The sequence below is a fragment of the Orcinus orca genome, chromosome 16, assembly GCF_937001465.1.
Source record: "Orcinus orca chromosome 16, mOrcOrc1.1, whole genome shotgun sequence".
Lineage (NCBI taxonomy): Eukaryota > Metazoa > Chordata > Mammalia > Artiodactyla > Delphinidae > Orcinus > Orcinus orca.
In genome coordinates, this window is record NC_064574.1 from 1,147,458 (window position 1) to 1,157,977 (window position 10,520).

The 10,520-nt window shown below is 50.6% G+C and overlaps 1 protein-coding gene across 2 annotated transcripts in view; it reads right to left on the reverse strand.

Moving 5' to 3' along the window:
* DNAJC5 (DnaJ heat shock protein family (Hsp40) member C5) overlaps window positions 1-10,300 on the reverse strand; it is a 30,949-nt gene extending 20,649 nt beyond the window's left edge. Inside the window, exon 1 of one of the 2 annotated variants that reach the window (XR_004478414.2) lies at window positions 10,060-10,300. The gene's annotated coding sequence lies outside the window, so the exon portion shown is untranslated. The remainder of the gene's footprint in view (window positions 1-10,059) is intronic. The other variant, XM_004282368.3, reaches the window with a different exon arrangement.
* Window positions 10,301-10,520: the final 220 nt, after the last annotated feature.

A 10,520-nucleotide genomic window follows, 5' to 3' on the forward strand; every position in this document is an offset into this window, starting at 1 on the left:
TGATGAACCTTGGAAAAAGGACATTCAAGAAACAGCTGGGGGCGTGGGGGCTTCCCTGGTGGTCCAGTGGCTAAGACTCCGCGCTCCCAATGCAGGGGACCCAGGTTCAACCCCTGGTCAGGGAACTAGATCCCGCATGCATGCTGCAACTAAGACCCAGAGCAGCCAAATAAATAAATAAATAAATAAATATTAGGGGGAAAAAAAAAAGAACCAGCTGGGTCTGGAGCACTTCACCCCCTCAGGAGGGCCAACTCCTACCGGTGCTGGGGACACACTCAGAACACGGTGGAAAACCAGTGGTTTGAATGCATGACTCCGAACTCATTATCTGTTCCAGAAGGAAAAGATTAATACACTGCAGAGTAGAAGGAAACGGCCACCAATGGCCTCCACAGACATATCTGAAGAATTATAAGCAAGAGTCAACAAACATGGAAGGGGTAAAAGGGACGATGCTGAGTCTCACAGTCGTCCGTTCCCTTTACTCCTGACTTAAAATGAATTCCAAACGTAAAGAATTCCTAAATTCTTCAGGAAAATAGAGGAACCCCTAAAGATGCCATCTTTCTTCCTTAATTCTAAGAAAAATAAAAAGCAACAGTGATGCCAAGCCTTAAGACAAAGAGAGAGCATTAGAGTCAAACGGATCCGTGTTTAAGAAGGGCTCCCCGCCAATCATCAAAGCACCAGAGAGAATGGGTCTAAACCCCAGGCAGACGGGCCAGCCTACCAAAGAACAGTAACTAAGTAGCACTTTCACCTAACAATAAGCACAATGCTTGGTCACAAAAAGAGCATGTATTCCAGTACTAAAGACACTGAACCCTCGGCCCTCACAGAGGGAGCACAAGGCTGACCAGCAAGGGCTCAGCAGACACCCCCGGGGCAGCTGAAAGGCCCCAGCATGGCCGCACCCTAAGCCCTTCTGAGGTATAAACTGAGCGACTGCCCCAGTACCGGCCGAGCATTCAGTACGGTCTATGGAATTAATTTTATCAGTAGTGACTTACGTCCAGAAACCAAATAAGGATTTTCTTTCATAAACTAATGCTTACATACAGTCAGTCAAAAGGAAAAGGTCAGAAGTTGAGCAAAACAACTCTAACTATGTGTCTGAATACAAGGAGAGTCAAAAAAAACACTGAACATTCTCAAAAGCCTGTGACTCAGAGCGGAGGCTGCCTGTGGCCCAATGTGGACGGGAGAGCCCCACTTCCGAGCCGGCCCTCCTGGTCCTGCCTGCCCAGCATCCCTGAGGTGCAAACAACAGGGCGACGCTGCCTCTGTGTAAAGCGCGCCTAAAACAAGCTGGAACCCTGACACCAGAACATGACCGACAGACACAGGTGACATTTCCATCATCACAGCACTGGGGCCAACAGGTACTCACCTATGCACAAGGCTGCAGAAAGAGATTCTAGGAAGACCAGTGCTACGGCCAAACATTTCCAGAAAACCTTAACATCTTCTCAAAGCTAAATATGAAACTAGACAGTGGAAGGCAAAAGTATTTCTTATAAAAGTAATGAGCACGGGAGCTTTCTGGGTGTTGGTGTTCTAACCTCACAACCCCTACAACCTCAGGTACTGAAGTCACAGGCACCCTTCAACCCAGGCAGCCACCTGCCGCCCCTGGCCCTCCGCGGACCAGGCCTGCGGATCAGCAGATAGACTGGAGAACCGGAGGTATCTGTATCGTGACAGAAAGGGCGTAACGCTGACTGGCAACCAGGTGCAAGTCCACTCTCGTGAATGTTTACCAGGAAGGATTTCTTACTATCTAGAGACCATCACGACATTCAAATCCTCAACTTTGAATATCACATGAAAATACTTGTGAACAAAGTCACGGTCACACAGAAGCACGTAGGCTAAGAGACCTACTTAACGCTCCCGGGAGAGCCCACAGGCTCAGAGCAGTGCAGTGTGTGACACTGACAACCCAACGACCCACCAGCTTGGGGGCAGCTCCGCCCCCAGGGAGGGGACTGGACGCTCCAACTCCAGAATGAGCAGAAGCCTAAGATACACATAGCGGGTCGAAGTTCATCAAACGCAGCAGATGCAGCCACGACGTCTTCTGTGTCTCCAGCAGGAATGTGTCCCGAAACGCATCCACTGGAAACCGCGCTGCACTGGGACGCCCCAGCCAGGGCTGCCCCATGTGAAAGCCCTGGGGAGGGGGCCGCCAGGGTTCCCACTGCTGGACTGACTGCCTCTGATGAAGCAATGGACCCTGCAACGATGACCAAAACCAACCATTCTAGTACTAAATCAAGTATGAGCTGCACGAATTACCCCAGGACGAGCCAAGTGTAGAGAGACGCCTGATGTCAGAAGCGTGTCAAGACACACGCATTGCACATGCTATCACAGTTGTACTGGTGACAGAACTTACGATTACTGCTGTAATTTTACCAACATGGTACCTACAACCTAGGGAGTGCTTACCATGTGCAGGCACTTAGGGGCACACATGCTCCGGACCAAGAAGCCTGTGGGGCAGGTGCCCAGTCCAGTGGGTGATGAGAGTGTAGCTCTTGGGCTACCTGGCTGGGCTGGAGCCTGGCTCTGCGACACATGGGCTCAGTGACCTGGGCAGTTACTCAACAGCTTCATCTCCTCTTCGTCCAGTGGGGCTGCAGACAGCCTGGCACAGTGTGTCCGCGATCCAGTCGTGTGAAATGTAGAGAACAGTGCCGGGTACAAGATTTACACGAGCCGTTACTGTTACTGCCTCCAACTTACAGATGAGAAGACTAAGGCCCAGAAACGGGGTCATCTGGAGGCCTCTGTGCCAGGGATCAGCAGGACTGGGATTCAGGTTCACACCTGACTCCAAGTGCTGTACAATTCGACAGATTCTCGGTAACCATGTCACAAAGCGGAGTAATTTTTCCCTGCCCTGAGCACAAATAACTTATTTTCTTGTACTAACCTACAAGCCTTATCTAAATAAGGTACTGTATTAACCCTTTACTGTGTTTTTAAACTAAAATATATACACATACAAAGTTTATAATGGTGAATAAAAGTTATGTAGGTTATACTTTATTTGACTCTCAGCTTGAACACTAATATTAATTATTGTTGCATACATTTTAGATGTAAAATCCATACTTCACTGATTTGCCTTATTGTCGTTTGCCTTTTAAAAATATAGGAAAAGTCCTGTCTTCAAGGCTTTACAGGGCAGGCATCTAATCAGGTAAGGCTGTACCGAGCTGCTACTCACTGAAACACGCTCTGCCCCTGTGACCAAAGAGGCGAGCTGTTCGTAAGCTGGATGGTCATTCTGGGGTGAGGAAAGGACAAAGACCCCCTGCCCACTCCAGGGAGCAGCAGGGGGGTCTGATGAAGTGACAGGTCTGCCTCACGACACTGCGACTCTGTGAGCAGTTTAAGGAATGCCACAAGTAAAAGGTAGATCACAGACACTTCTGAAGGTTTGCACAGCTCCCCCAGAGGAGAGCAGGTCCAAGAGTGCCCCTAACGCCTACATGCACTGCAGTCCACCAGCCTGAGTGAGGATGAGATGGTGTTAGGAGCTGGCTGGACAGGCTGGCCTACTCGGCCACCAGGACAGCCCCCTCAGATAATGGGTTACAGTTACCCTTGTCACGAATCAATTTTTATAAAAGAAAGGACAGGGGCAGGTGAAACAAGTGTGGGAGTCACGTGGCTACTACACACCAGGGAGAAGGATGCTGTTGGTAACAGTCAGTTAGGGTCACCCAACCAGGCAGGATGATGCAAGAGAAAACGTCACCAACAGAAACAGCATTTTAAGAGGTAAATTCCGTGTTGTCATTTTAAGGTGTGTGACAGCATTACTTGTGCTTATTCTTCAATACCACACTTTCATACCAGAGAAAATATGTGAATCGCACTTTCCTCATCCACACGATTGGATAACAGCTACCTTGCACGGCTGTCCTGGGGATCACGGCGGATGCGGGTTTAGCAACCCTGGCCTGCTCGCAGGCAGATTGCTTCAGAGGGTTTGCCGTAGGGGGAGGGGAGGCATCCTCTAAGCGAATTTTAGAAGAAAACAAACTGTTTCCAACAGACAACTATGCTTCGACAAGTTAAGAAATACTTCATAGACAATCCTTAAATTGTAGACGTTCTAGTTTCATCTCAAAATGAAACTGGGCCATTAAATTGCGTTAAAATATTTCAGCTTTACTTGTGATGAGCCTCATGATTCAAAGTATCAGGTAAATACAGTCCAGTAAAAATTGTTACCCAGAATACAACTTCTTTTTCAATTAAAAAAAAACCAAAAAACCAGATGTGGCCTGGTCTCACGCATCTTAAAAAGCCTATTTATCACTAAATTATCACTCTTTATTTCTTAACTTACTTAAAATTCTTATTTTAAAGGACACAGCAAAATTTATTGCAACTGGCTGAAAAAAATCTCACATTTTATTATCAAACCCTACAGCAGTAGCTAAATTAGCAGCAAAATATAAAGTGTTAAAATCCTGTGTAGGTGAAGAAGAAAAGACACACACTGCCGGAGGAAATATAAATTTAGCAATATATGGCAAAAATAATAAAGTCTGTATTCTCTGACCTAGAATTTTTCATTATTTATCTTAGAGAAACCCTCTCACAATTAGACACTCCTTTTCAGTCAAGGAAGATTCACTGAGACCACCTAACTACAAACCAAACATCTGCTGTGCTAATCCCTTCCAATAACAGAAGGAAAAAACTAAAAGCCAGGCAGTGGCACATGCTCCCTCTGCAGAGCCCGGTCCAGCTCAGTCGGGGCTGTGACGCGGAGCCTATGGTCTTGGACCCCCAGCGCCCGAATTCATTACCTCTGAAGCACCACAGGGCCAGACAGTACAGGATAACTCAGTTCTGATGGCTTCACTATAACACATTTCACTCCACCCAGTGAAAAGAACAGAGATGAAGGGCAGAGAGAGCTCTCTAAGAAAGGGGCTGGCCATCCCAGAGATAGCCAGGGCGGGGCTCAGCCGGCAGGGTAGCAAGTCAGCATTCCAATCCTCTGACTTCCAGGCTTGCAACTTTATAACCAACTGGCACAGAATTCCTCAGAACACAGCAATGGAGACGCCAAATGACTGCACATTTCACCGTGTACACCGCCATGTTTTCTGGTGTTACATGTTCAGTGCAGAGAAATTAAAAGCACAATAAAATTATAAGTAATTCGGAGCTTCCCTGGTGGTGCAGTGGTTAAGAATCCGCCTGCCAATGCAGGGGACACAGGCTCGATCCCTGGCCCGGGAAGATCCCACATGCCGTGGAGCAACTAAGCCTGTGCGCCACAACTACTGAGCCTGCGCTCACAACTACTGAAGCCCATGCGCCTAGAGCCCGTGCTCTGCAACGAGAGAAGCCATGACAATGAGAAGCCCACGCACTGCAAAGAAGAGTAGCCTCAGCTCACTGCAACCAGAGAAAGCCTGCGCACAGCAATGAAGACCCAATACAGCCAAAAATAAAAAAATATATATTAAATTATAAGTAACTCATGATGATGAACGAGGTTCATTTACACTCATACATTCTAGAAATATTCACTGATCACTCACAATGTATCACAAAATTTGAAAATATGAGTCGGGTTTAATGTCAGGAAAAAAAGACTACGGTTTCTGCCACAGAACTAAGTTCTAAAAACCAGTGCTGTAGATACACCTACAATGGAGTATGATTTTGGAGAGAAGTGGACCTTCGATGTATACGGACAACCCTTGAAAAGCAAACCACTTACGAAGGCATTTTCAGTGACACCCACTGAATGCATGGTCTCACTACACACTCTCTCTTTGGAGAATGAGATTCTGTACTTCTTTTCTGCAATTTCAATGTGAGCTACCAATATGTTTGCAAAACTCTTAGAATTTAAAACAACTCTTACCTGCTAAAGACCAAAACCTATTAAATGTCTGCAAGTACTAATAACCAAGAGAACATACCATTTCACCCATACAACGGCCTCTAACAAAATTAATGCAAAGACAACGAAAGACAAAATCAAAAGTAAGAATTGTTTGGTGATCTAATCCTTAAATCCTCTGGGTTGAATTTCGAGTGACCAATAACAGGCTGCTGTTAATCCTCTTCAGGGGATGTCACTACCTGAGCACTGGCCTTGCTATCAGCACAGTAAAAGCATTAACAGTTCTCTCTCTCTTTTTTTTTTTTTTGGCTGCACCGCGCGGCATGTGGGATCTTAGATCCCCCGACCAGGGATCAAACCCACGCCCCCTGCACTGGAAGCTTGGAGTTTTAACCACTGGGGCACCAGGGAAGTCCCAACAGTTCCTTCTCTTAAATGAGGGATAGCATTTTCATAAAATATGACTACTGTCATTTTTCAGCATATTTGTCACTTAAACTTAGGAAGCAGTTGATGACATACCTTCCCACTTACCATCTCCTGTACTCCCCCAACAGGCAGTAAGGGCAGGTACCATGACCCTCATCTTAGTGGGGCCCCATCATGTGAGCCCGAGTCTCGTCCTCTCTCAGGAAGGAAAGTCTAGTACAGATTCTGCTGACACACAGACAGGGAAGGACTGTGACAGAGCAGGAGATGAGTCTGCAGCTGAAGAATGCTCTGATCTGACCGTCCAATAAGAACATAAAAACAAGCCCCATTTGGGGAGCACTGCAGTTTTAACTACTGCATGGGGAGCACCGTCAAGAGCCAACAGTCTCCTGTCCACCTCCTGGGCAAGAGCAGGCCGTCACCTTCCACACCTGTCCCCTGAAGACACAGGGTCTGTTTCCTTACTGGAAAACTGGCTGCCCTCTGGCTGAGATATATGGTTTGCCTACAGCACTGTATGCTCCAAACCTGGTACAAAGTACTTTATAAAAGAGTAAAGGAATTTTTCAAGGGTGATTATATCTGTGTCTATCATGCCATTTTGGGGCTTCCCTGGCGGTCCAGTGGGTAAGACTCTAGGCCTCCACTGCAGGGAGCCCAGGGTTCAATCCCTAGTTGGGGAGCTAAGATCCCACATGCTGTGCAGTGTGGTCAAAAAAAAAGAAAAAGAATCATTTGTAAATCAATTATACCCCAATAAAAATGTTTTTAAAAAATCATGCTCATTTTATTTCCTGACTTTAAAAGCAAAGTCCCACCTTAAATAAAATTCCACCTCGTCTCCTTACTCCAGCCTCCCAGCCTCAATTTTAGTCATTCATCCCACACCTACTGAGCATCTTCTCCAGCCCAGGACCAAGGCAAGCACGTCACACCTGGGCTCTGAGATGCACGGTCAGCAGCAGCCTGCTAGGGATTCTGCCTGGTGGTGTCAGGTCGGTCAGCACAGGATCCAGTGCAGAGGCCTGGCCTCAAGTTCCAGGTCTGAGACTGAGCAAAAAGCACACGTCTCCAGGGTAGCTCAGCACTGTGCACAGAGCCATCCTTCCTCCACGAGTGAGGGGGACTCAAGAACACAAAGGGCCAAGAAACATGCAGTATCTGTTCAGCCCCAGCACCACGCTAATACGATGAAAAACCAAGAACATAAATTCACTGAGTGAAGGTTCTGGAAATGACTTGAGTCCTTCAGTCACACGTCAGGATTCAGAGCAGGCCTCAGAACAGCTCACTTTCACGTGGTTCCAACAGATTACTCCACCTCGCCCATTTAATCGACAAATGTCGGGACTTCCCAGGTGGCCCAGTGGTTAAGAATCGGTCTCGCAAGGCAGGGGACGCCGGTTCGATCCCTGGTCAGGGAACTAAGATCCCACGTGCCGCGGGGCAACTAAGCCTGCGTGCCACAACCAGAGACCGCGTGTGCCACAACTATAGAGCCCACGCGCTCTGGAGCCGGCGCGCCACAACTAGAGAGAAGACGGAACACCGCAACGAAGAGCCTGCATGCCGCAACTGAGACCCGATGCAACAAACAAACAAATAAATAAATTTATAAACAAAACATAACAAATGTCACTGAGTATTTGGGACTAGCATGTGGGTTTTACTTTCTGGGGGGTTAATCAAAGACAAAATTTCTAAAAGCATTATTACCAGTGGTAGATCTGACAAAAAACTTTTTATTTTGCACTAACTATATACTAAAAGTTGCAAAAAGATTTACAGGGAGATCCTAGTACCTTTCTGATCTTCCTCTTAACTGGCTGTCCTTTCCCAAAGGGGAGGTGACTTGCCACACACCTCCCTCAGAACCCAGCCACAGTACTCAGTACTCAGCCACAATGACTTTCCAGTGACACGGTCACTGTATTGCAGAGCTGCTACTACAATCATCACTTCCATTCATTCCAACAGTATTTCCTGGACACGCAGTACGTGCCAGCCACCGTTCTTTGCACAAAACAGCCTCCCTGTGGACTTCACCTCACAGTAAAACATTAAGTATAATAAATATATTAAACAGGACATTAGAAGAATGAAGTGCTGTGGGAAAACTAAGCAGGAAAGGGAGACAGGAAACAGGAAGTGGCGAGCTGAAATTCCAGGTAAAGCAGTAAGGGAAGTCCTGCCCTCCCGGAGCCTAAGGGTGAGGGCGCCAGTGATCTGGGTAGAGCCAGGGACGGAGCACAGGAGTCTGTTAAGAGCCTGGCAAAGAGGCCACTGTGGCAAGGGGCCCGCAGAGTGAGTCAGGGAGCCAGGGATAGGGAGACTGGTCACAGAGGATGGGGGTGGCCTGACAGGCATCCCTGCCCCGCAAGGGTCCCCATCCGAGGCCACACTGGTTCCGTAGCTGAGATCCCCCAGCAAGGCCTTGTCTCCTCCACGTGCCTCTCTAGTGTCTGCTCACCGGGACAACCCCTGGCTGCTCTGACTTCACCAGGGCCAAGGGGGCCAGGCATGGGGGTCCTGCAACACGTGTGCCTCTCAGAGCCCCGTGCTGCTGGAAGCACCTGCCACTCAGCCCCTGGCTTGGCCACGTGCCATCAGAGATGCCCCAAGTCCCGCAACCCTGACACAGGTGGAAGGAGAGCTGCACGCTCTCAGGAAGTTTCTGAAAGCCCGTAAGTCCTGCCTCACAATTTCATCTCTCAAAGTCTGACAGGCACCTCGATCCTGAAACTCAGCACCACGTTTAACAAGAGAGAAGCAAATAAACGAACACAAAATCTCAGAAGCTTTGACTAGAGTTCTGCCTTCAGGCAACCAGATTTAAGACGGGGCAGTATAACTGTCGATGTCAGCAAGGTAGTTTTTAAACAGACAACTAGTAAGGACAAAGGTGTCCAGGACAGCACCTCTCAGTCTATGACCCCTATCACACCTAAACCTGAAAACCAAAACAGAAACTTTTGCTTCTTTTCCTGCATAGCAAAACAGAGCGAATTTTGAGAACTCATCTCTTAGGCACATGAAAATGCGAGTCCCTGATCCAGCCGCTCAACACAAACAAGTTCGAACCCACGGGAATGAGCTCCTAACCCTCTCTCGGTAAGACTACAACACAAGGCACTGCTTCAGATGTCCTCGCGAGCAGAGAAAACATTTTTTTCTTACAAACCAGATGATTTTCACCCGCGAGATTAATCTACAGCGCGTCAAGGAACAAAGCTAAATTCCGCGAGCTATAAGCGTAATGACCCAGGCACAGGTTACGTGGCTGCTGGACCGGCGGCGCCCCTTTTCGGCCCTCAGGACCGCAAAGACCCTCCCCGGGGCGGGGGCGCCCCGCGCAGACCCCGGCCCCCGAGCGCGAGCTGCGCTGGGGTGGGGGGTGGGGGCCCTGGCTGCCGCACGTCGGGTCTCTGGCCGCCCCCAAGCGCGGGCCCGGTGGCCCGACCGCGGCGCACGGCCTGGGCCTTCCCGCCGCTCCTCCGGCCGCGCCGCCGCCCCCGGTCCCGAGGGGGGAAGGAAGGGGGAGGGAGGGTCGTCGCCATTTCCGCCTCCTGGCGCGCGGCCCCGCCACCCCGCGCCGTGCCACCCTGCACCCCCTCACCCCACCCCCCGTCACCCTCATCTCGCGCCCCGCCCCCGCCTCCTCATTCCGCTCTCGTCACCCCGAACCCCCGCCCGCCCGCCCGGCCTGACGCGAGGCCACCGGCCCGCCGCGAGCTCACCTGTCCGCCTGCCCGCCCGCCCGCCCGCCGGCTCCGCTCCTCCCTGCGCGGCGCTGCTGGGCAGCCGGCCGACGCGCTCCTCAGCCGGGGCTGCGCCTCGGGACTCGGCGGCGGCGGCGGCGGCAGCGGAGACGGCGATGGGGGCAGTGGCAGAGGGCGCGGGAGCAGCACCGGCAGAGGCGGCGGGGGCGCGCACGCTCACGCACGCTCACGCACGCACCCGCACCGGCGCGCGCGCTCCCGGGAGGACGTGGGCGCCGGCGGATCGGAGCCGCGGGAGGGGCAGGCCGAGCGTGCGCCCAAAGGGCTGGGCGAAGGCTCCGCCCACCAGTGGGGCGGAGCCCCGAGTGACAGCCCACGGGCGGGGCCCCGGGAGCTGTGGGCGGAGCTCGCACCGCGGAGTCGGAAGCGTCCACCGCCCCGCAGGGGCGGGGCCGAGCGCGGGGGCGGGGCCTGTTCAT